Source organism: Limulus polyphemus, unplaced genomic scaffold, assembly GCF_000517525.1.
Source record: "Limulus polyphemus unplaced genomic scaffold, Limulus_polyphemus-2.1.2 Scaffold2602, whole genome shotgun sequence".
Lineage (NCBI taxonomy): Eukaryota > Metazoa > Arthropoda > Merostomata > Xiphosura > Limulidae > Limulus > Limulus polyphemus.
Window position 1 is genome coordinate 30,031 of NW_013668212.1, and position 22,477 is coordinate 52,507.

A 22,477-nucleotide genomic window follows, 5' to 3' on the forward strand; every position below is an offset into this window, starting at 1 on the left:
AACAGTAAAGATTCAGTTCAAACAACACTTTAAAACCTTCACTATTGACTGCTAAGACTGAACACATATAGAATGCACGCAACAAGCACACATGTTAGACTTACAAGGAAAAGAAAATCCGCTCAAAACAGCCCGTTTGTTATTTTCTTATTATTATTATTCTCTTGCCAGCCTGCAACAAAAATGACTTGGTATATTACACTCAACCCTTTTGTAGAATACTAAATATGGTACTGCAAAGGTCGTAGGGGTATTGAAAAGTCGATTTGTTTCTTCTATATTTTAGGTAAGCTAAAAACATCATAATTCTAGTGTAAACAATGTTATCATTACCCCCTTAAAGTTAGCTTTCTTACAGATATTTGTTGTTCCTTTAAAATGCTTAAGTGCAGAGTGAACAGGAATTACCAGTCAATAATAGATGAACATTAGATTACTGTAACATGTAGATACTCAATGCTTTGTACACTATATAATCGGTGTCTTTAGGGAGCAAACCCATATATTATGGAAGTGAAGGAGTAAGAAAAATCAATGTACATAATATTACATTTTATGACACACATTCGTAGAATAATTACTTTCAAGGACACGAAGGTTTATTTAAAGCGATGTTTTAGATTTATATGCTTTATTTTAAAAGTCTGCTTTTCTACTGGTAAAATTTTATACGCGCTTAGTGGGGTTGTGCCTTAGTCTAGGCATATATTTGCCCATTGCTATGCATTATATATAAAGAATTTAGTTACAGAGAAACTATAAACGCTCACTATATTCTGAAACAAATCTCCATGACAATCTCCAGCTGCAGCTTAGCATTTTACATCTTAAACTTTTGCAATCAAATCGTCAATAGCTACAGAAATCATTATGAACCGTATCAGCTAGCTACTAGCTGCGTTTATTATCATTACAATGTATAAAGTTAGCTATCGTATCAAGTAATCATTTCCCATAGTTGAACAAAGAAAAGCTAGCAAACAATATAAATACAAAAATTATGAATTTAAAAACCTGTAAGTAGGGATCATAAAAAAGTAAAGAAGCAGGGCTGGAGAGACTGTAGACACTATTTACTCAAACTACAAAACCCTATTTTGATTCTACCAAATGTAATTCTAGGTAATAGCATGGAGCTAAAATAGAGATTTGTATTTGAGTAAATAATGTCTACAGTACCTCCTACCCTTATTTCCTTAATTTTTTTACGATCTCCATTTGTAGGTTTTTAAATTCATAATTTTTTATTTATCTTATTTATTTATTTCTTGCAATAGCATTCTGGGGGATGACAGTTTTACTGTAGTTGTTTTTTTAGCAGTATACTTTCCCTGGTATCAATTCTTTTCTTTTAAGCTTGTCAAGACCAACCAGGGAAGTACTTGTGCTCTCATCGTCATTGTCAACTAGGTTGAAGCAATTATCAAATACTGATATGTCACTTTTTTTCATCTTCAACCCTGTTGGCTTCTTAATTCTGCCCAGCCTGTAGTTCATTGGTTTATCTACAATGCGTGGCTTGAACTTATTCCCGAGATCAGTGCGTGATTGATTTTGCTCATAAGTTGGTGGACTGAGGTACTCAATATGAATAGCTGGTGTGGTAATGACATGTATCACAGCCAAAACCAGTCTGCAAGCTTGAAATAGTGTTCATTCACATACATTGAAGCTTTGTCATACTTTCTCATGTATTACGTATGATGGCTTGTAGTCACTTCAGATATTCTTAAAACATCGTGGATCATCTATACTGGATTTGGGATCACACATCGCATTTACAGGCCTTTTAACATTAATTAGTTTGGGTAACTGTAGGTAGACTGCTGCTCTGTTACTTATGAAGCCATTCTGAAGTATGACAGGTGGTCATCCAAATCACTCCATTAATGGCTTATAAATTTAAACCAGTTTATACATGAAAGCTTTATCGACCATTAACCAAAAGATAATATGGTAAAATACACACCTTCACCACTCCCAGTACTCATTACAACTTGAAAAACAGCAGATGTTTGAAGCCAACCTATTAGCCATGATAGGAGTTAAAGTGTTTGCGAGTGAATAATAAAAAATTCCACGTGGAAAAAAAACCTATAATGGTCCACACATATCAATTACCATTATAATTTTCCGCAACAAGCCCAGTGATATCTAGGCCTAAAAATTGGAATGAATTCCGTTTTGACAAGGTTTGTTCTGATTTTCATATATATCACAGTTTCTGCACACCATCCTTTCATATCCTGAAATAGATATGGCCATCAGAACTACTTTTATACGTTAGCTGTAATGCACAACACTCCACATTCATCCAGTTCTCACATCTCGCAAAGTTCAAACCAAGAGATCTTAAATCTGATAAGTGCATCACACTTCAGATACCACTAACATGGGATGTGTATACAATAGAGCACACACTGTTACATCTCTAACTGATCATCTGTACCATAAGTTGTAAACATCTGTGCTGCATTTGTTACTGTATGGTGGTCATGTTTCCCTACAATCTATACAATAGCTGCAGCCAAGCTAGATTTCGGTCATTTATATGTTCATGCCAGGGCATAGCTCCTATGATCTAGACACTGTACCTATTCAAAATAGTATTCTCACATGCAGTATTACATCACTACTGCAATAATGACTCTTCCAATAGTATGATGTTCTACGCCGTGATATTTAATAAACAGACAGGATCTCTGTAGCTAGTGATAATGTCCGTTTGTATTTACATGGTGTCATTCCAGATTATGCAGAACAAAAAGTTATCTCATTTGATCTCAGATGTTTGAGTGTAGAATGTAGTTTATGTATCATAATACAAATTATGATCAAAAACTCCGGGTGAAGAAAAAACTTTATTTTTGTCCAACGTTTCAGTTTCTGGCTTTCTCAAGGGATACATTTCCACTGTTGTTGCGTTTTAGAGTCAATGAGTACATTACAGAAAAGCACACAGCAGCCTCATACAATTTTGACACCGTGAGTTTGTATATGGATGGGTGCAGATAAGCTAACAAAAGCTCCACAGCTAACTCTAACTACTTTTCTGTGAATAGCCATGCTAACTTCCATTTTAGTTGGTAATCTCAAAGCCATAATTACAAATTAACACCATAACAACTTTTCCATTTGAAGATTTAACAGTTTAAGCAAGCATAGCTTGGTGTTTAGATATGAAACAATGTATTTAATATGTCAGTCCCATTAATACATTTACACTTAGTATTATAACTGTAGCGGCAGCATCCATAGATCGTTCTTCTGTTTCTTGGCGTAAAGTGGGTGTTTTTTTTTGTGTGTGTGTCTTTCCCAAGGAGATGCAGCTTGCCTGTCTGGCATGCTGTATTAGCAGATAACTTCTTTAATAGGCCCATCCGTTAGATACGATGGCCAACCATGATCAGATATGGCTATCTTTACTCTGTGCGAGACAATTTATGGTAAATAAATGAGTCAAGGTTCTCCATTCACTTTGAGTCGGCATCCATTAGCAAGTTGGTAATATCTACTAGTCACAGTAATGGCGTAATTCCTGGTATGCTGCAAGCTCAGACAAAATTCTGGCAGCTCCTGAATCCTCCAGAAGTGGAAGTTCTGGCAGCTCCTGAATCCTCCAGAAGTGGAAGTTCTGGCAGCTTTTGAATTTTCCAGGAGAGAACTACTTTGCATCCGTGTGCTCTTATTGACCCATACTAAGCCATGACGTGCTCAAAACTGTGATAGGAGAGACAATATATACCTGTCTTGGCACCTAATATAAGGCTACATACATAAGAACATGCTGGTACTGATTAATAGCGGGCTTTACTGAAAACATGTGTAATGGTAGTGTTTGTGATATAGACCTATCCTTTTATTCCCAAATTTCTTGTTCTTTTTTTTTCTTCAGAATATTAGATGCATTTAACAAGTTAAAAAATTCTTACTAAAAATAAAGTTTCTAGGCTCACGTTTGGGGCTTTTTCGAAAGATAATCCTCTATATTAAGAAGAAAAAATTTTTCTTTTCGCCGTTTTCTTTTCTTTGTAATTCAACGGATTGGTATTTTGTATTAAATAACATTAAGCAATAATTAAGACAGTTTCCTCATCTTTTGCAGGCTGAATTAGTAACGATTCTGATGGGATCATTTATTGAAATTATAGCTAAGTAATATAGACATACAGACAGACGGTCGGACAAATATGTAGATATTTCTTGGAAACCTGTGAGATCCTAGTCACCTGCTGATGTCATTCAACATTTTCCAACAACCTAGACATCATACAACACATGGATAGCTGTCTTTCTACATGGATGTGGAACTGAAGTGCGTATGTAATTACTACGCTCTGTTAGCCAAGCTGATTTAAATAGTCCAGGTGTTTAAGTAGGAGTTTTTCACACCAATGTCTCTTTTTCTTAGAAGGTTATATATTAGTAAGTAGCTCCACGTATCTAATATTTTTGTATCTCCAACACTGCATTTTTCGTGCTTTCTTTAATAAGGAAGATCAGAGGGAACTTAAGGCAACGTTATCAAGAGACTAAGAAATGATAAAAGATAAAATCCTTCAAATGAAATGACTCGTGATTGTGCCGCCATAATGAATAAGAATTAATTAATGATGCAAAACTTGTACAAAATTTACATTATATATAAATGTGTTTTTTTTATTTAATGAGAGCGCGTATTAATTAATAAATTACTAGATAGAAACACGAAACAATCTCGTTAAATTTTACTTTTAAATGTCTCTTTGCATTTCTGTCTTTACGGTTTTGTTTTAAGAAAGCACACATTTTAGCATATGAAAATTCCACGTTTATGCACATACAGCTACTAAACATCATTACTTTTATAATATATATACCTTTATAAAATATATAAAGACATGATTTTACCAAACATGCTAGCATCTACTGTAATTACTCTGAGTAGACGATTAGTTAAACTGATTAATAACACGAATTAGCTCAGGCAATAAACCACACAAATATAATTACATAAGAATTTAAAAGTGTTTTAAAGCGAAAACGAAAGATGTTTTGGCACGATGTGGTTATTCACTGGATACTGTTAGTTCTACAACCTCGAACATTCCAATAACTTCCAACGAACACGATGCTAAAAGTTCGGGGATAAAATCAGGGCTTGAAGATTGTTTTTAAATTCCTTACTAAAGTAATTTTACAAAACAAAAAGGTAAGTAAGTAGTATAAATTATTGTTATAAAGTTTAAATAAACAATTTTGTACCATCACTGTCCTCCTATGTATAATTCATAGCTAAATACTTTATTATATGGTAGAACGTTTTATAAGTTAGGTTTGTGTTTAAATATTATGCGACTTTATTTTCATGACGGGTTTCTTTAAAATGTATTTCCATTAAAAGTTAGTTAAAATTATTTTTGAAGTGAAATACATGGGAATATTTATGGCCGGGAATTCGTTAATGTTAACACATATAGAGTTCAAGCTGAGATAAACTGACCGCCTAGATTATAATTCTCACTATTTTTGAGACATTCTACAGTATTAATGTTTCAAGTGTAGTCTTGTACGCAGAGTATTGATAATGATGTTGAACTTTGGTGTTACTTAGAGTTGTAAAAGTTTCAAGTCGGAACTGTTTAAAATCGACTAAATGAAATACATGCAAACTCTTTAAATAAACAACAAAAAATAAACGTCATGTACAACTTATTATGTTAGTTTCTAGACTAGAACATTGGAACATAACTCGAAACTGCGTGAACAAGAAACAATTCATAGTTATTGCTCATCCAGCGTTGTTGAAACAAACCGCTCCTCCATTTCAACTAAAAGCTATCTTTGAAATATGCGCAACTTACTGTGACCTCAACCTGTGATTGGCAAAAAAAGACTTTAGTAGAAAATTCTAAAGTATAACATGCAACAATATATATTGCACAAACAAACAGATTACTTAACCAATTAAAATGGTTCTATTTTCTAACTAACGCCAACAAAGACAATTTTAAACGCATTCTGGACCCTAAATTGAGGAGTTATTCAAAAAAATAATTGCAATAAATTTCAATAAGCAGACAAGGTAAATAATTAGCGGTTGAGTTTAATTCTATCGCAGTTAAGATATAGTATTTTACTTCACTATATAATTGCTAAAACTTTAAAAAAATTAAGCACAAATTGAATAGCTTAAAGAATATTATCTAAGCTTCTATTATCTAAACATAAAACACATTACTGTACTACAGATCCAAGATAACACAATGAACAATGCAAATTTAAATCTCAGTCAGTATTTTTCTATGGTATCTTAAATTAATCACAATATTAAAAATGCCCTTCATTTAAGTGAATCTTTGTGTAAGACTAGATGGAAGGTAACTAGTCATCACCACCGACCAGCGAATAGTCAACACAGCATGACATATGAACTTCGAAAGCAAGAAATAAAAATCTTTGTTACTCTTAATTTTGGTTTTATTTACTCTTGAAACAAAACACATCTAGTATTAGAATCACCTAAATTCAAGAAAGTGCCTGGCATGGCCAGGTGGTTAGGGCGCTCGACTCGTAATCTGAGGGTCGCGGGTTCGAATCCCCGTCCCACCAAACCCTTTCAGCCGTGGGGGCGTTATAAGTGACGGTCAATCCCTAGCCTACGGAAAGCATAATTATACTCGTGATTCACGGTAGGCGCCCGTAACGACAGTGCAAATTGCAACGTTAAGCGTTATTTATGTGACGTCATTTTAGTGTCTACTGACAGACTGACAGACAACACACTGTTGTATAGTGGTGCAAGTTGATAAAACAGGTGAACAAGTCTATTTTAAAATAAAATAAACCTTTGTAGAATAAACTTACAGCTGCGACGTAACACCAAGTGCATGGGACTTACTATTCTATTTAATATAAGGAGAACTCGCTGTATGTGTTATGTAACTAATTCATTTATTAAAATTAGGTTAAATTTGAACATGCCGATTTATTGGTTCAAACAAAACTTTTAAAAAGTTTCATCTAACATATACATCACTTACTCAAAAGAATAAAATTTTAATGAAGAACTTATAAAATGTTTGAGGCCTATACTAACGTATGCTAGAGTTCGATGATTCGAAGTTCTTGAACCTGGATCGATATTCAGTCATTTACTGAAAATAATATTTATTTCGATATTTGACAAAAGTGTAATTTTTAAGGACTTATCTCAGTATAATGTACGTAACTTGTATGTCAGTACCTATGTATGTAACCAAAACTCCGGTGCAATATATTGAATGCCACCACACACAAAAAACCATAAAAAAAATCACACTTTGGGTATTCAAGATTCAGACAATTAGAAAAATAACTGTGGTATTTACAACAACCATTTCTTTATAATAGAACACAATTTTAAATAAAAACACTCTCCTCACAACAGGAACATAACTTTAACTAGGACTGTATGTGAGGATTGGATTATATCTTTATTTATGTACTTTTTAAATGTAGTACTGAGAAACTGGAATTCTTTTTAAAAAACTATCACTTTTTCAATAAACGGTACCACTTTTAATATACAAAAACATTACAGTTTATATCAGCAAAAGTGAAATTTATGAACATTTTTAGCTGTATTTGTTGAATAATTTGATGCAATGAGTTATGTATGACTAAAGAGCGTAATCCGAATACCCCCCCCCCTTAATGGACTTAATACGCTAGAAACCGCGTTTCGATACACGTGGTGGGCAGAGTACAGATAACCCATTGTTTAACTTTGTGCTTAACTTAAAAATACAAACAAACTGAACACTTTTTCCGTGCAGTTCCCAGACAAAAATCCTTTTTTTTTTAGAAAATGCTAATTATTTCTAAATTTTTACATTAGTCAAAACACATAGTGTGTAAGCTTATTAGAACAGATAGTGTATGAGTATAGTCGAAATAGTTCTAATTTGTTTCTTTGTTGTTAGTCGTAAAGCTACATGATGGGCTGGCTATCAGTGCTATGCCAACCTCAGGGATCGAACCTTGAACTTCAGCGTTATAAACTTTCAGTCATACAGTCCAGGTGAACATTGTAAGAACAAATAATGTGCGAAAATTGTCAGAGCAAATAATATGGAGTGGGATATGTAGTCAAAGGAACATAATCTTAAATCGGTAATGTTCAAACGCTAACCCACCAGTCCACGTGCAGTGACGCCGCAGTGAATACATTTAATTATAATTTTGCTTATTACTTCGCTGACTTGACAAGTCACGAGGGTAAAGTGATACATATAAATTCCTGTTGTTAAGTGGTTAACACTGGTCCTTCAAAATGGTGACTGATAGTCAACGGACTGTGAGTCACATATTTTTATGTGGATGCAAGAACAACCATTTAAGAAACTTTAAAACTGTTTTTTTTATCTTTTCATTCAAAATGTAAAACAAATGCTACTGCTAATCGCACCCAACAATCCCAGAACGTAATTAGACATATTTTATTGCGTATGAATTTATACTTTCAGGATTTCAATCCAGTTTTTAAAAGAAAAAAGTCAATCAAATTAAGGACCTGTTCATGTGATCTCGTGAACATCGAATTTAGAGTTAAATTATATTAATTAATTAATCTACTTAAAGTTTCTTGTGAATGACTGACAGAATAACTTATCAAAATCAGTAGAACTGGAGTCTTGACTCCCTAGTGGCGCAACCGTAAGGCTAAGGACTTATAACGCTAAAAATCTGATTTTGACACCCGCAGTGGGCAAACCACAGATGGCTCTTTGTGTAGCTTTGTGCTTATCAAATAAACAAACAAACAAGCTGAAGTTGAAAAATTTATTGACTTCACTTCTGGAATCACTTCTTTTGAAAAATTCTGATTTTAATAGTCGCTCTATAATTGTATTTAGGCAAAGGCTCAATCTATTTTAATCTTTACAGTATAGAATACTATATTAATGACTAAGTTACTGGAAGTTATCATATAATATAATTTTATTCTGCTTGTTTTATAGATATGATGCTGTTTATGAGAAAATATTGTATATTGTTATGATAATGTTTTTAAAATTTGTATATTTTTATAACTGTAAAAATACACACAAAATATCGTTTCGTTTCAAAAGCATATCAACAAAACAGTGCAGACAAACAAATATACTATATTCAATAATTAAGGCTAAAACGCGTACTAATGTTTGAGACAATGCAAGAGTAGCATTCTGCGTATTTCCTGTGAATCTGTGAAATAACATATGTTTGTCGAATTTCCATCGTTTCGCATCAAATTAAGAGAAAAGACGTCTACTCAATGAGAAAACAGATGGCCTACATTATGTAAATTGCTGAACATTCTCAAATTCGTTGAGAAAACAAGCCACTTGTGCTATGCAAATCCACCAAATTTCTAGGACAGTTTAGGCAAAGTGAAAGTAGATAGCTTCAGTCACCCCTTGTGGATGTAGATGAAACAGATTGTTCGTGAATTGTTAACTACCTCAGGAGGAAAATGTGTTATTCGTTATTCTAATATCCCTCACTGCTCAGTACCTTAGTGATTGGGGGCTACTAAACGTAACTTATATGTTTAGGTGAATATTATATGTTCGTCATATTTTGTGTGTATATACATAATTATAAATAATCATTTACATTTACACAATATATGTTTGTGACAATTATTGTTGAAGGACTAAATATAGGAAGACATTCGCATAATTACACCATTATCAACGAACTTCATTTTTTACCTAACTCTACTTAGGCACAGCTTTATAGCTAATGAATTTTAAGTTTTTGCTATATTTACAAACAAATAAATTATCACAGCTTCATAGCTATTGAATTTTATGTTGTTTTTGGTTAAATATTGTTTATACAACTACGTAGTTCAGCAGTGTCATTGCTAATGAATGTCACGTTTTTTTGTGTGTTTTTTGTTGTTGTTGCTTTTTACTAAATTTTGTATGGGGCATATGGGAAAATTCGAAATAACTTCAAACAAGATAGCATAACAAGAAATATTAAAAAAAAGAAAAAATGAGATTGTTTTGGGTAAGCGCAAAGCTCCACAACGGACTGTCTGTGCTCTGACCTCCGCGGATATCGAAACTCAAATTTTAGTGTTATAAGCCCGTAGACTTCCCACTAAGCCACAGGGTGCATAAGAATGAGATCGATGAACTAATATTTAGTGCACTGCTGATTTTATAGTAGCCAGTAGTAAATATAATAAGTGTTTAAAAAATATATACTTTCCATGACATCCTAATGTATCGGTCCCTCGATGGATCCGCGTAAGCACGAACTTACAACGGTAAAATATGGGATTCGATTCCCTGCGATGAACAGAGCGCAGACAGCCTATTGGGCAGCTTTGCATAAAACAGATAAATCAAACCAAACAAACTATCACACTCGTGCATATAAACCGAGCACTCTTTATGCGCAATTGCTTTGTCTCGTGAGTAAATATTTTACCACGTGCTTAACGCAAGTTATGTTTGAACAGATTTACTAAATACAGATATTTTGGGTTTGTGATAAACCTTTGCCCTCCTTGGAGCATGTAGAGATAAATGATTCTCTCGTGGCTCTTTTTACTGAAGCCCCCCCCCCCAATGGCACAGCGGCATGTCTGGGGATTTACAACGCTAGCAACCGGGTTTCGATACCAGTGGTAGGCAGAGCACAGATAGCCTGTTTTTAGCTTTGTGCTTAATTTCAAACAAACAAACTTTTACTGAAATATTTAAAGGCACGTTACGATAATACTCAGTGGCGATTTTAATCATTCTCTTAGCTACGCAGGTTGAAATGTGTAATAGGCATACTTATAATGTATGCACTAAATGATTTAGTCTCTTATAAACGTTAAGCTTATTTCAATACTTTCTCTGTTTACTTCCATGACCTGTGAACTGTTAAGGTACGTTTTCTTCACAGTTAAAGTGCTAGTAACAGAATTAAGTCTTTTGATTCATTGCTCAACCATATTATCTGAAACGTATTCTGGGTTGCTCTATATCCTGTTTTAAGTATGCTATCTGAAACCTTATCCTGGGTTATTATATCTCTTATTTTAAGTGTACTATCTGAGACCTTATCCTGGGTTATTATATCTCTTATTTTAAATGTGCTATCTGAGACCTTATCCTGGGTTATTATATCTCTTATTTTAAATGTGCTATTTGAAACCTTATCTTGGGTTATTATATCTCTTATTTTAAGTGTGCTATCTGAAACCTTATCCTGGATTATTATATCTCTTATTTTAAGTGTACTATCTGAGACCTTATCCTGGGTTATTATATCTCTTATTTTAAATGTGCTATTTGAAACCTTATCTTGGGTTATTATATCTCTTGTTCTAAATGTGCTATCTGAAACCTTATTCTGGGTTATTATATTTCTTATTTTAAGTGTGCTATCTGAAACCTTATCCTGGGTTATTATATCTCTTATTTTAAGTGTGCTATCTAAAACCTTATCTTGGGTTATTATATCTCTTATTTTAAGTGTGCTATTTCTTGCTTCAATAAGACAATTTTTCATAACTTCTCAATCTTTATAGCATCTACATATTTTTCTTGTTTATCCTTGTTTCTTTCTCTTTTTTTTTAGCTTTTCAGCTAACAGTTAAAAATTATTTAAACACTACCAATGAGAAAATAATATGAAAAACCTAAGTCTTTATTGTGTGTGTATGTGTCTTATGGATTTCGTTTACGTTGTGTAAAGTTTAAAGACTTACAACGATAAAATCTGGGGTTCGATTTACCACAGCAAATAGTCCAATGTGATTTTGCTCTAGAACAAAGAGATTTGTGTTTTGCAAGGAAATGTAAAACTGTTATATTTCAATTTCAGTAATAATACTACTAATAAAAAGAAACCATTTCAGATATGGAAATGTTTCTGAGTCTCTGTAAAGAGCTGTAACAACTTCTGTAAATAACACGCCAATTTTACTTCTTTTTTATGAGAGAAAAACAACAAAATCATTTTATGCATAGTATTATCTCTTTCTTTTAAATAATTTCATTTGATCAGTCTGCCTGGATTCGACACTAAACAAAGGGTCGGTAGAGAAATAATACAAACACCTAGAGTTAAGAGAAGTACTTTTAACGGATTTAAGAGTCTGTAGTTCTTACATTAATTTCAAATTCCAGGATACTTTAAGCTAGGGTAGGGTAAATTCGAATTTTGGAAGAAAAGAGTGATATATTTGGTTTTTAAATATGAAACATTATTGTTCATATTGAATAACAAATCTCATACGATATTACTGCTGGGTACTTTGTTTGTTATTAAGCATAAATCTACACAATGAGCTATCTGTGCCCTGCCAACCGCGGGTATTTAAACCTGACTTTTAGCGTTATAAGCCCGGAGACTTGCCATGAACCACCAATGGCTCGCTAAGAACTATAGTTTCTAATTTTATAATTTCCTTAGCCGCTTTAGGTCGACGATAAAGAACTTTGTAAAATTGTGTTGTTGTTTGTTTGTTTTTTGCATTTTGTTCTTAATTTTTTATCTTAATGTGTAGCTGACCTCAATAGAATGTTACTCAGTTATGATTGAAATATAATTACTGATAAGAAACTGTTCTAGATTGGAATGGTTATGTTATTCGGTCTGTATGAACATTTTCGTATCACTCAAAGCGACTATTGAAAACAGTGTTATTATTTGTTTTAGATAACCATTCATGTTAAAAATAGGATAGAAATGTTTTCACAATAAAATCGTTACCAGAGGAATTTAACAAGCACGTAAGCTAAAAATCAATATTCTTGACTAGTGTCTTAAGGTTTTATAGAATTTTATGTATGGAGTAAACATTAAACACGGTTAAGTATCTTAAGTTGATGGTAAGGGTGAATGTAAAAAAGATTAAATTGAGAGATCCCCATAACCTTGATTCGTTCAGCATTATGTTATTTATATGCTCTACATGAACGTAAGACATTAAGTAGAACTAGATTACTTAGAAGTATCTAAGTGTATGAGCTATAAGCGATAGCATTACAGCTCATGAAACTAAGAACCTGCGGTAATCTGGATTATGTTAGTTTCATATAACGAATGGTAAAATATCAGTAAAAGAAATTCTCGTCATTTTGTTTGTTGGCTGAATCGATTAAGCACCAGTTTTCGGATGTATCAGTTAGTACTGTTCGCCATCCCCAAACCTTTCATTATCCACTTATGTCCTTGAATAATTTCAAGGCTTATTAGCATATGGCTATTTTCTTTATAAGTGTGTGTATGATACTGTAACTTTACATTATTCTCACGTAATCACACATTTGACGATTGCAGTTCAAAGAGGTTTGATCACACTGATTTGAGATGTGCATCATAAAATGGCTAAGATGTCAATACGATGATTGTCCCCTTTATTAAGACCCCCATCTAACATCCGATTAGAGTACCTTTCGCCTCAATAAAAAGCAAGCCTCAACCTCGTGTTGACTCCATAAGATAACGGAAGGAGTCTCGTTTCATTGTAGTTCATTCTGTGAGGAGTTTAGTCTGTAACTGGTTCACAGATGAGAGTAAAGGACTACGGTATCGAATATGACATTACGTTTATCCAAGAAATGTTCCATCTAATTAAGATGTAGTGAGTGAGCTAGCTAAGGAAGGTTATCAGAGTCATTGTAAAAAATTCTCGAACAAACTAGGAATAACACGAGCTCAGTGGATTGTCTCGGAATAACTTTTTTATATTAGAATATAAATGTAGCATTCTTAAGTGGACATGATCGACAACTAAGTTCAGATATACAATGAACATTATTCGTCTTTCTAACGGAATCAAAATAGCCAAATCCCTGCCAACTGTTTTCACTGTTGGAACAATAAAAAGTCTTCAAGTGATTCAGGTGGTTCATTTTATATTTTTACTCTACCGTCAGTGAAGAAAAGGGCGAAACGGTATTCGTTAACCCACATGTTTATAATTATCATTTGCCCGCCTCTGAAGCCTCGCTTTGCTGTTCATATCTGAGATAAGCGGTTTTCGTACTGATGGTTGTCTGCAACAAAATATTTTTAATAAAATTTTTCCCATGGTACAGTTAGGTGTAGCCAAATCCTAATTTATGTTGAAGGAATCAATCAGTTGCATGAGATACTGTCTGACGACTGTGAGAGTCTTTACAAACCTATCAAATGCTCTATTTCCACGATCTTTCACAACCTATAAGCGGCCATAGTATTTCCTAGTAATGGACTAACTCCATTTCGATTGTTGGTGTTGGTAGATCCTAATGACAGATTACTTTGAACAACCGGTCAAATAAACGGATTTGATAGCAATACTCCCGCTGGACAGAATCTGCATTTTGATAGATTTGTTTATCCATAATACATTAAATAAAACTACATTATTTAGGAGCATCTAACCGTATGAATTATAAGATGATAATATTGCAGCTCATGGAATTAAGAGCCTGGGGTAACCTGTAGTGTATCAGTTTGATATGGCGAATAATTAAGTGTCAGTAAAAGAAATACTCGTCATTTTGTTTGTTAGCTGAATCGATTAAGTGCCACTTATTTTAAACCATCTTTACTTACTATAAAGAAGTACCAATTTGAGACATTTCTCTCTTATCCATTATTAACCATGATTTGATTACATTTGTGTTCAAACAATTACTTCATATATCAGTCTACTTTGCATAGAAAAGCAAATAGTGTTCTACAGGGTTCAAAAATTGGTCAGTCAGTTTAGTAAGTCAACAGTCTGTCTGAAGTAGAAGCATAAACCACTTGTAAATTTGGAGACCGACAGTAAGATATTATTGTTCTCAACAAAATAAAAACTTTAAACTCGAGTTCTAACTTCCAATGCTAAATAAAACTTATATATATATTTGAATGTCATACTATCATGCCACATATATACTTAAACTAGTTATAAACGATATTTCTCTCTCCGTCAACTTGTAAAAGACAAAATCCCCCCGATGTTTCTTTTCTCTCTCAATTAGCTTAGAAACACGAAAATACTATAATAAATAATTACCCAACTTTTACGAATAATAATATTCTTGTATTCAGTTCGCTAGTTTTGAATTTGAATCATAATATGTTTAATTTTGCTTGCCATTATTTAAATTGCTGTTCATGTTAGATTTTTGTGATTAAGTTCTTGTATTATGAAATTTGCTGCTTAACCATAATGTTCCAAATAGTTGCAAGATGCAAGGGTTTCCTTTTAAATGAAGTTTTACTAAAGATATATTATAAACTGCACAAATGACAGACTTCTTGTCATAAATCTGTTTAAAAATAATACTCCTGGTGTCAGTATTTTAACTTCAGATTTAATTGATTGTCAACATTTTCACAATGATACGATGTACTTTTACAGTAGTAAATCATACAATAAAAATATGCATAAATAATGCAGCTCCCAGTAAGCGAGGCTTATTATTTAATATTAATATTGTCATTGAACAATTGTAACGAAATGAAAGTGAACGTTTGGTTTGTTTTGAAACTCGCGCAAAGCCACACTGCTAATTTAGAAGTGAAAGACTAGAGGGAAGGCAGCTAGTTATCACCACCCACCGCCAACCCTTGGGTTACTCTTTTACCAATGAGTAATTGGATTGACCGTCACATTATAACGCCCCCACGGCTGAAAGGGCGAGCATATTTGGTGGGACCGGGATTCGCACCCTCGACTCTCAGATTACGAGTCGAGCACCCTAACCACCTGGCCATAAATTAAAGAAAAGCTTTAAAAGCATGTAGTCACATTTATTCCACATTTATTCTATAAAAATATAGCTATCTTTAATTGTTTTGTATTCATAAGTTTGAGAGAATCGTACTGTGAACATACTGCTTTTCTTAGTTTGCAATCATCTTAAACTTGCTTTTAGTTTGTTTGTAATTAAGCACAAAGCTACACAATGGGCTATCTGTGCTCTGCCCACCACGAGTATCGAAACCCAGATTCTAGCGTTGTAAGTCCCCAGACATACCGCTGTGCCACTGGGGGCCAAACTTGCTTTTTACTAATTATAATAACAATAATTTTAGAAAGTATCAAGTTATATTCAAACTTCAAGATTAGTGTACAGACAGCGTTGATCAAAACTTTAAAATATGATTTAAAGTTAGAATTTTATTGATTTTTGTAGTTATTTAAAACGACAGAGCCTACGCTGTGTAATTTGTATAAAATACGGAACTTTTGGTCGAGTTTTGAAACATCTGAGATGAAAAATAAATTCTAAAATCTTGAAATTTACTTTTTTTGAGAAATAGTTTTTCATTTAATACTAAAATATAGGTTTGTTTGTAGTTAAGCACAAAGCTACACAATTGGTTATTTGTGCTCTGCCCACCATGAGTATCCAAACCCAGTTTCTAGCGTTGTAAGTCCGCTGTGCCACTGTGGGGCTAAAATATAGGAAATATATAAAATGTGGCTTCTTTGCTTCTGAATAAAACGGAAGATGCTATTTAGAAATATAACACGTTTCGTCGAGGGTTTTGGTTTCTATATCTTTTTATTATACTGATGTTAATTATATAAGAAATATTTCGCTTCTGCCACCACCACGTTCTCGTTGAGTTAAATTTACACTGAAACAGTGTTATGGATATATATACTTCCATTGCTTGGGAACTTATCGACTAAAAGCACATGGTCTACACCAATAAGATTTCAAAATAATATCTTTTCAACCTGAGTTTTTTATTGGAGATGAATTAGTTTCTAAGCAGTCCCAGTTTGATTAGTGAGTTGTTGAAATACTGGACTTTAGCTGTAGAGATTTTTCAATTGCTCTAAATTTTGTTTTTTTTAGATTCTACTTACATGTTATATAGAAGACTTCTGTCGGTTGAAATAAGTGCACATTTTGTGAAGATTATACTTAATGATAAATGTGCTGCAATAAAAATATTTCGACTGAATTATACTCAAGACAAAGAAAGGTGATTGTCGATACATTTTAATGTTCGTGTAAAAATATTTACGGCGGCTTTTAAAGCCACATTAAAGTAAATCAAAGATCAGAAAACTATTAGAGCTATATCGGGGGACTTGACAGGTATGTAATGTAATGATATTGCTGTGACTTCAGTTTATTCTGCTATCTGTGTTACGAAAGCAATTTTTGATATCAAGTTGTGGCTAGAAACTTGTTAATTTATGGCTGATGAACCTTCATCAACTTTAAATTTTTGTTTATGATTTTGTTAATATTATTAGGAGATATGTGAGATATGCCCAGCTTTATCGCAACCCCTTTCTGGCTCTGGGGGTCTTCTTTTGTAACCAAACCCTCCAAGTTGTGGATGAGGGTATTTTTACAGATAGGCTTGGAGTGTTGTTTTGGAGCTTGTTGCTGTCTTAAGCGCTATACTTTGCACACTTTTTACTTCCAACCTGAACATTGCAGGATTTCTGTTTCGAAACATTACATCCTTTGGCTCCACATCATTTAACAATCATAATTATACTTCCTTGGGATAGGTCTGTGAAATTCACTCTAGTTTATCTTTGGTAGTATTACACGTCAAATAGTGGGGGGAATTGGTCATAAACCAAATATATATGTAAGCGCTAAGCATATCCGTGGCGCAATGGCTCGCATCTATAGCGATTCACCTCTGTATTAACATATGCAAATCAGTCTTATAACCTGCGATAAATTTCAGGGTTAATGCTTTCTGCCACTACAATTGCTTCAGGTAGTTAACTTAAAATCTAAATCATTCAAAACCAACAATTCAGGTTGTGTGTTTATAGAATAAATATTATTTATATAATTTGTTGTATTCACTTTTACGCGGTGTTTTGTTTTTCTTAGTCTTACATGACAACATTGAGAAATAACTGATATGTACCTCTGTTGAGTGTTCTTTGGTAGCTCATTAGTAAGCAGCTTAGGAAGATATAACAGTAAAATTCGATTTTTGATTCTCGCGACGGAGCCAATGCAGATAGCGAATTGCGCAGTATTATGTTAAAACATCGACTATAGGAAGTCTAGCTAGTAGAAGCAGATGTAAATCATTTTTTGCTTTCAACAAACGTTATACACAGTGCGTTTGAATGAAAAAACTTAATCATTCTTTCTCAGTTTTTATGCACACTTAAATATGTATTCCATGCACATCCTATAGTAATTCACGTTGTGTGTTTGTGAATTTGTTTGCCCTCTCACATGTTTGGAGTTATCAGAACCAAACTTGGCTTACCAAGGGGGAATAAAATGCACCCGGAAGGTCACCTAGGCATGGTGAGGTCTAGGAAAATGTGTTCAGGAGGTTGAACATGAATCTGGCATCGGATTTTGTGTTTGATACTGTGTTTATATCTCCAATCACTAGCTAACAGAAACACACGATCGGGTACCACGAGCGAGTGTACTAACAGAGCTTGTTTTCCGGTGCAGATCTATTGGGGTAACAATGGAAATAGCTGAGGATAATGGGGGATTTTGATCGGTTCATTGGCTCCTCTCAGAAGAGAGTACGAGACGGTCTTTGAAATCCTCAGCAGAACGTTGATTTCTTTATGCTAATATATTTGAAACACATACAATATCTTCAAGTATATACAATATACGGGTTTGTTTGTAATTAAGCACAAAGCTACACAATGGGCTATCTGTGCTCTGTTCACCACAGGTATCGAAACGCGGATTCTAGCGCTGTAAGTCCGCAGACATACCGCTATACCACTGGGGGGCCAATCTATGGGAGCTACAAAACCGTTAAAACTCTGCTATGAAATAATTATGACGTTTAAAGTACCTTTATCGTAAATTAAAAGAGAAGCCATGGATGAGAATAAATTATGGACCCATTCACCTTTCATTCTATTTTAATAGCAAAGTATTAGTAGTAATATAATAATATAATTTAATAGTACGACTGTTCGAACTTCACGTTTCCAATTTAGCAGTGATAGAACAGATTGAAAGCAGGTAGTCAACAGCACTAACCGTCAACTCTTGGATCACTGTAATCAAATAGTTGGATTTGATCGTCATTCTTATAAAGTAAACGTGGTCCTAATGTGCGAAGTGCGACTAATTTTTCAGTAACGGGAGGCGAACCACGGACCCTTGGATTCACATGCTAACCAATAAGCCACGCCCAGTCCCATGATTGACGATAGAAAGATATAATGCACCTGGGGTGCTACTTAATAGAATATACTTAGTTTCATTAAACCTGTAATCACGTTCAAGGACTTGCAATTAGCTGTGCTTTCGCGTTTCGCTAGCACCAAAGTTTAACATCAGTGAAAAGTAATAAGAACCTGTATCATCGCTCAACCACCCTTTATGTTTATGTTGTGAGGTAAACAATTTGTTAAACTTACAGTTTCAAACGCTTTCTGCTGAGACGACATGAGCGAAAATTTTGTATGATTAAATTATAGAAGATTAGCTGGTCTGGCTTGGCCTGGAGTTTAGAGCTCTTGCCTGAAGGGTGGTGGACTCGCAACCTTTGAATACCTATCGCCGAATATGCTCATCCTATATGGTTACAGACTGGACCACCCGGGTGTAAAAACTCTTAGGATAAAAGAATACCGTCCTACCCTAAACTATTTGGGAGATTAATATCCTTACGGCGAAGAAGAAGAAATTGGAAAATGTTATAGCAAATAATATAATGACTACACGACTTTCCTCAGTTACCTATTGTGATATTAACAGTTTTAGGGCCTGGCATGGCCAGGTGGTTAGGGCACTCGACTCGCAATCTAACGGTCGCGGGTTCTAATCCCCCGTCCCACCAAACATGCTCGCCCTTTCAGCCGTGGGGGCGTTACAGTGTGACAGTCAATCCCACTATTCGTTGGTAAAAGAGTAGCCCACGAGTTGGCGGTGTGTGATGATGACTAGCTGCCTTCCCTCTAGTCTTACACTGCTAAATTAGGGACGGCTAGCGCAGATAGCCCTCGTGTAGCTTTGCGCGAACTTCAAAACAAACAAACAAACACATTTTTAGTGATTTTTTAACGAGAGCTAAAATTTCTTATACAAAAGATACGTTTAGTGTTGTTAGCACGTCTGACAGAATACAATATCGTCGTTAATACTGATAATATCCTGATAAGTAGTGGATTGGTTTGGTTTGAATTTCGCGCAAAGCTACACGAGGTCTATATGCGCTAGCCGTTCCGAAGTTAGCAATGAAAGACTAGAAGGAAGGCAGCTAGTCATCACCAGCGAATAGTGGGATTGACTGTCACATTATAACGTCCGCACGGCTGAAAGGGCGAGTATGTTTGATACGAAGGGGATTCGAATCCGCGACCCTCAGATCGCGAGTTGAGCGCCCTAACTACCTGGCCATGCCGGGCCCTAATTAATGGAATGAGAAGGAAGAAGAACTGATAATTCGGTAAACTCTTGTATTTACTAATCCGAATTCGGCATTAAATTAGCAAAATTAGGCTCCTGTTAAAACTGTTCCAAGTTCTCTATTTATGTCGCGAATTCAGCTTTTATTCGTGTAAAATTCAACCAAGGAAACAAAATACGTGCAAAATATATTTTACTCCTCAAAACCAGTGCTGTAAAATAAACATTATGAACAAACTATTTTAATGAAGAAGAAATCCTTTCACCGAAAAAATATTAACATCATCCGCTGTTTTAGCTTGTGGTAACTTCCGATTTTGTCATTTTAAGCTCACAATAACAGTGAACACTGTTAACTTGCATGAAACATTTATAGTACAAAGTGACAAGCAAGGAATTATACTTTTGACCTTTTACCTAATTTAACTCAGTTGAACAGAAACATCATAAACCATACTTTATCGCACTGTATTATGCTGTAATACACCTTTTTTCACATAAATTTTTTTTTACCCCATGGAAGAGTAAAATAATATAATTAATTTGGTTTCTACTTTAGTTATCGAACATCAGAATACAACTAATAGATGCAAGTTAGCATGAGGATATGAGTGCGAGTCTGATAAACACATGCCTTTATTAAATGTTTTGAAATGGTTTTTGACATGCGTGTATAGAAGATTTTGATATACTGAGCTGTCTGTGACTAATGACCGACAAGTCATGTCGCAGAGGTTGAAAAGTTGAACGCATCTATGCTTTTTCAGTAAACAAGTTGTAAACAAGTCCTTTCTTCTTGTAAAACAACAACAAGGAAACTAGATGCATACATAATACTGCTAAATCCTACGGAGTGATTATTAAACCTATCAGAACCAGAAGACGAAACGCGTTTCTTCCTTATGATATAGCTCATGCCATGTTCACGTGACGCGATGTTTCATCAGCACATCAGGCGCCTGTCTCATGAAGTCTCGCTGTTCTTTCAAACATTTCGAAAATTGATTTGGTGTAAAACCTTAACATGAGAATGTCCTGGAGTACACAGTAATATTTCATAAACAATACAAAATGGTTGTCGGTTACTAGGCGTATTGAGTAAGACACCATGAAGCACCTTTAGCGATAAATATAAGTTCTATTTATACTGTCTGCCGAATACGCCGGCGCTTTGTGTACTGTTTTCGTATTTTTCACACTGCTACACATAAGCTTTCTACACGAGATTTCTTAAACCACGAGTTAGTTATTTTCTCAAGTTGTATCTAATTGTGAATTTAAAAGCGCCTTTGCCCTAATGGTATATTTCAAACTTTAAGTACATGGTACTTGTAAGTGTTATTTTCAGTTATTTAAATAAAAGGCTCTTTCATTTCAAATACTTTTGTTTTACTATTTATATGCAAAATCAAAGCATTTTTCTGGCTTGTGTCCAAAAGAAACCAAAACGAAGAAATGGCATAAGGACGACTTAGTAAGATAAAAGAGGGACAGAGAGGAGAGGGAAGAGAAATTGTCTGTTATACATGTAAAGTGTGCTTAGTGAAGGGCAACATGGTATACGTCTTAAGCGGTAATAGTGGTCTTTTTCACTCTCTAATCACTCAACACTGGAAACTGAAACAAAAACCAGCTGGCGCGTCTGCTGCTCTGGTTTCTGTCACTCAAAGAAGGCTCCAGACAACCTCGCCCTAGTTACTACTTTAAAGTTCTTAACAAATAGAGAAAAAATAGCGCGAAAAATTTAAATATCTGTTTCAGTAATCAAGGAAACACTCAGTTAAAGGCACTTATTACATGAGTTTTTATAATGTTCCATTTGGTTTCTGTATGCGTTTGTTTGGGTGATCATCGTGTTAAATACTTCTAACCTTACGATACCCGACTAAAAGACCAGACAACGATGAACTAATTGCTTCTTGATGACAAACCTTACAGTTATGCGATTAGTCGGAAGAACTCTTCTACGAACTGTTAAGTATGAGATAAGATGATAAATGAAATTGGAGAACATCACAGGATTTGAATTAGAGGTCGCTGAAACTCAAAGCGAGCGAAAAAAAGAAAACACACGAAATATTTCGGATCTGAGGGAAACAAAATTCTAGGTTTCCATTCATTTTTGACAACTTCGTTAGTGCTAAAAA

The 22,477-nt window shown here is 34.3% G+C and overlaps 1 long non-coding RNA gene across 1 annotated transcript in view; it reads left to right on the top strand.

The window, feature by feature from the left end:
* The window catches only part of LOC111087764, a 56,026-nt gene that overhangs the window by 1,566 nt on the left and 31,983 nt on the right, over positions 1 to 22,477 (top strand). Inside the window, exon 2 of the long non-coding RNA XR_002612413.1 lies at positions 4,106 to 4,425. This is a non-coding gene — a long non-coding RNA (uncharacterized LOC111087764). The remainder of the gene's footprint in view (positions 1 to 4,105; positions 4,426 to 22,477) is intronic.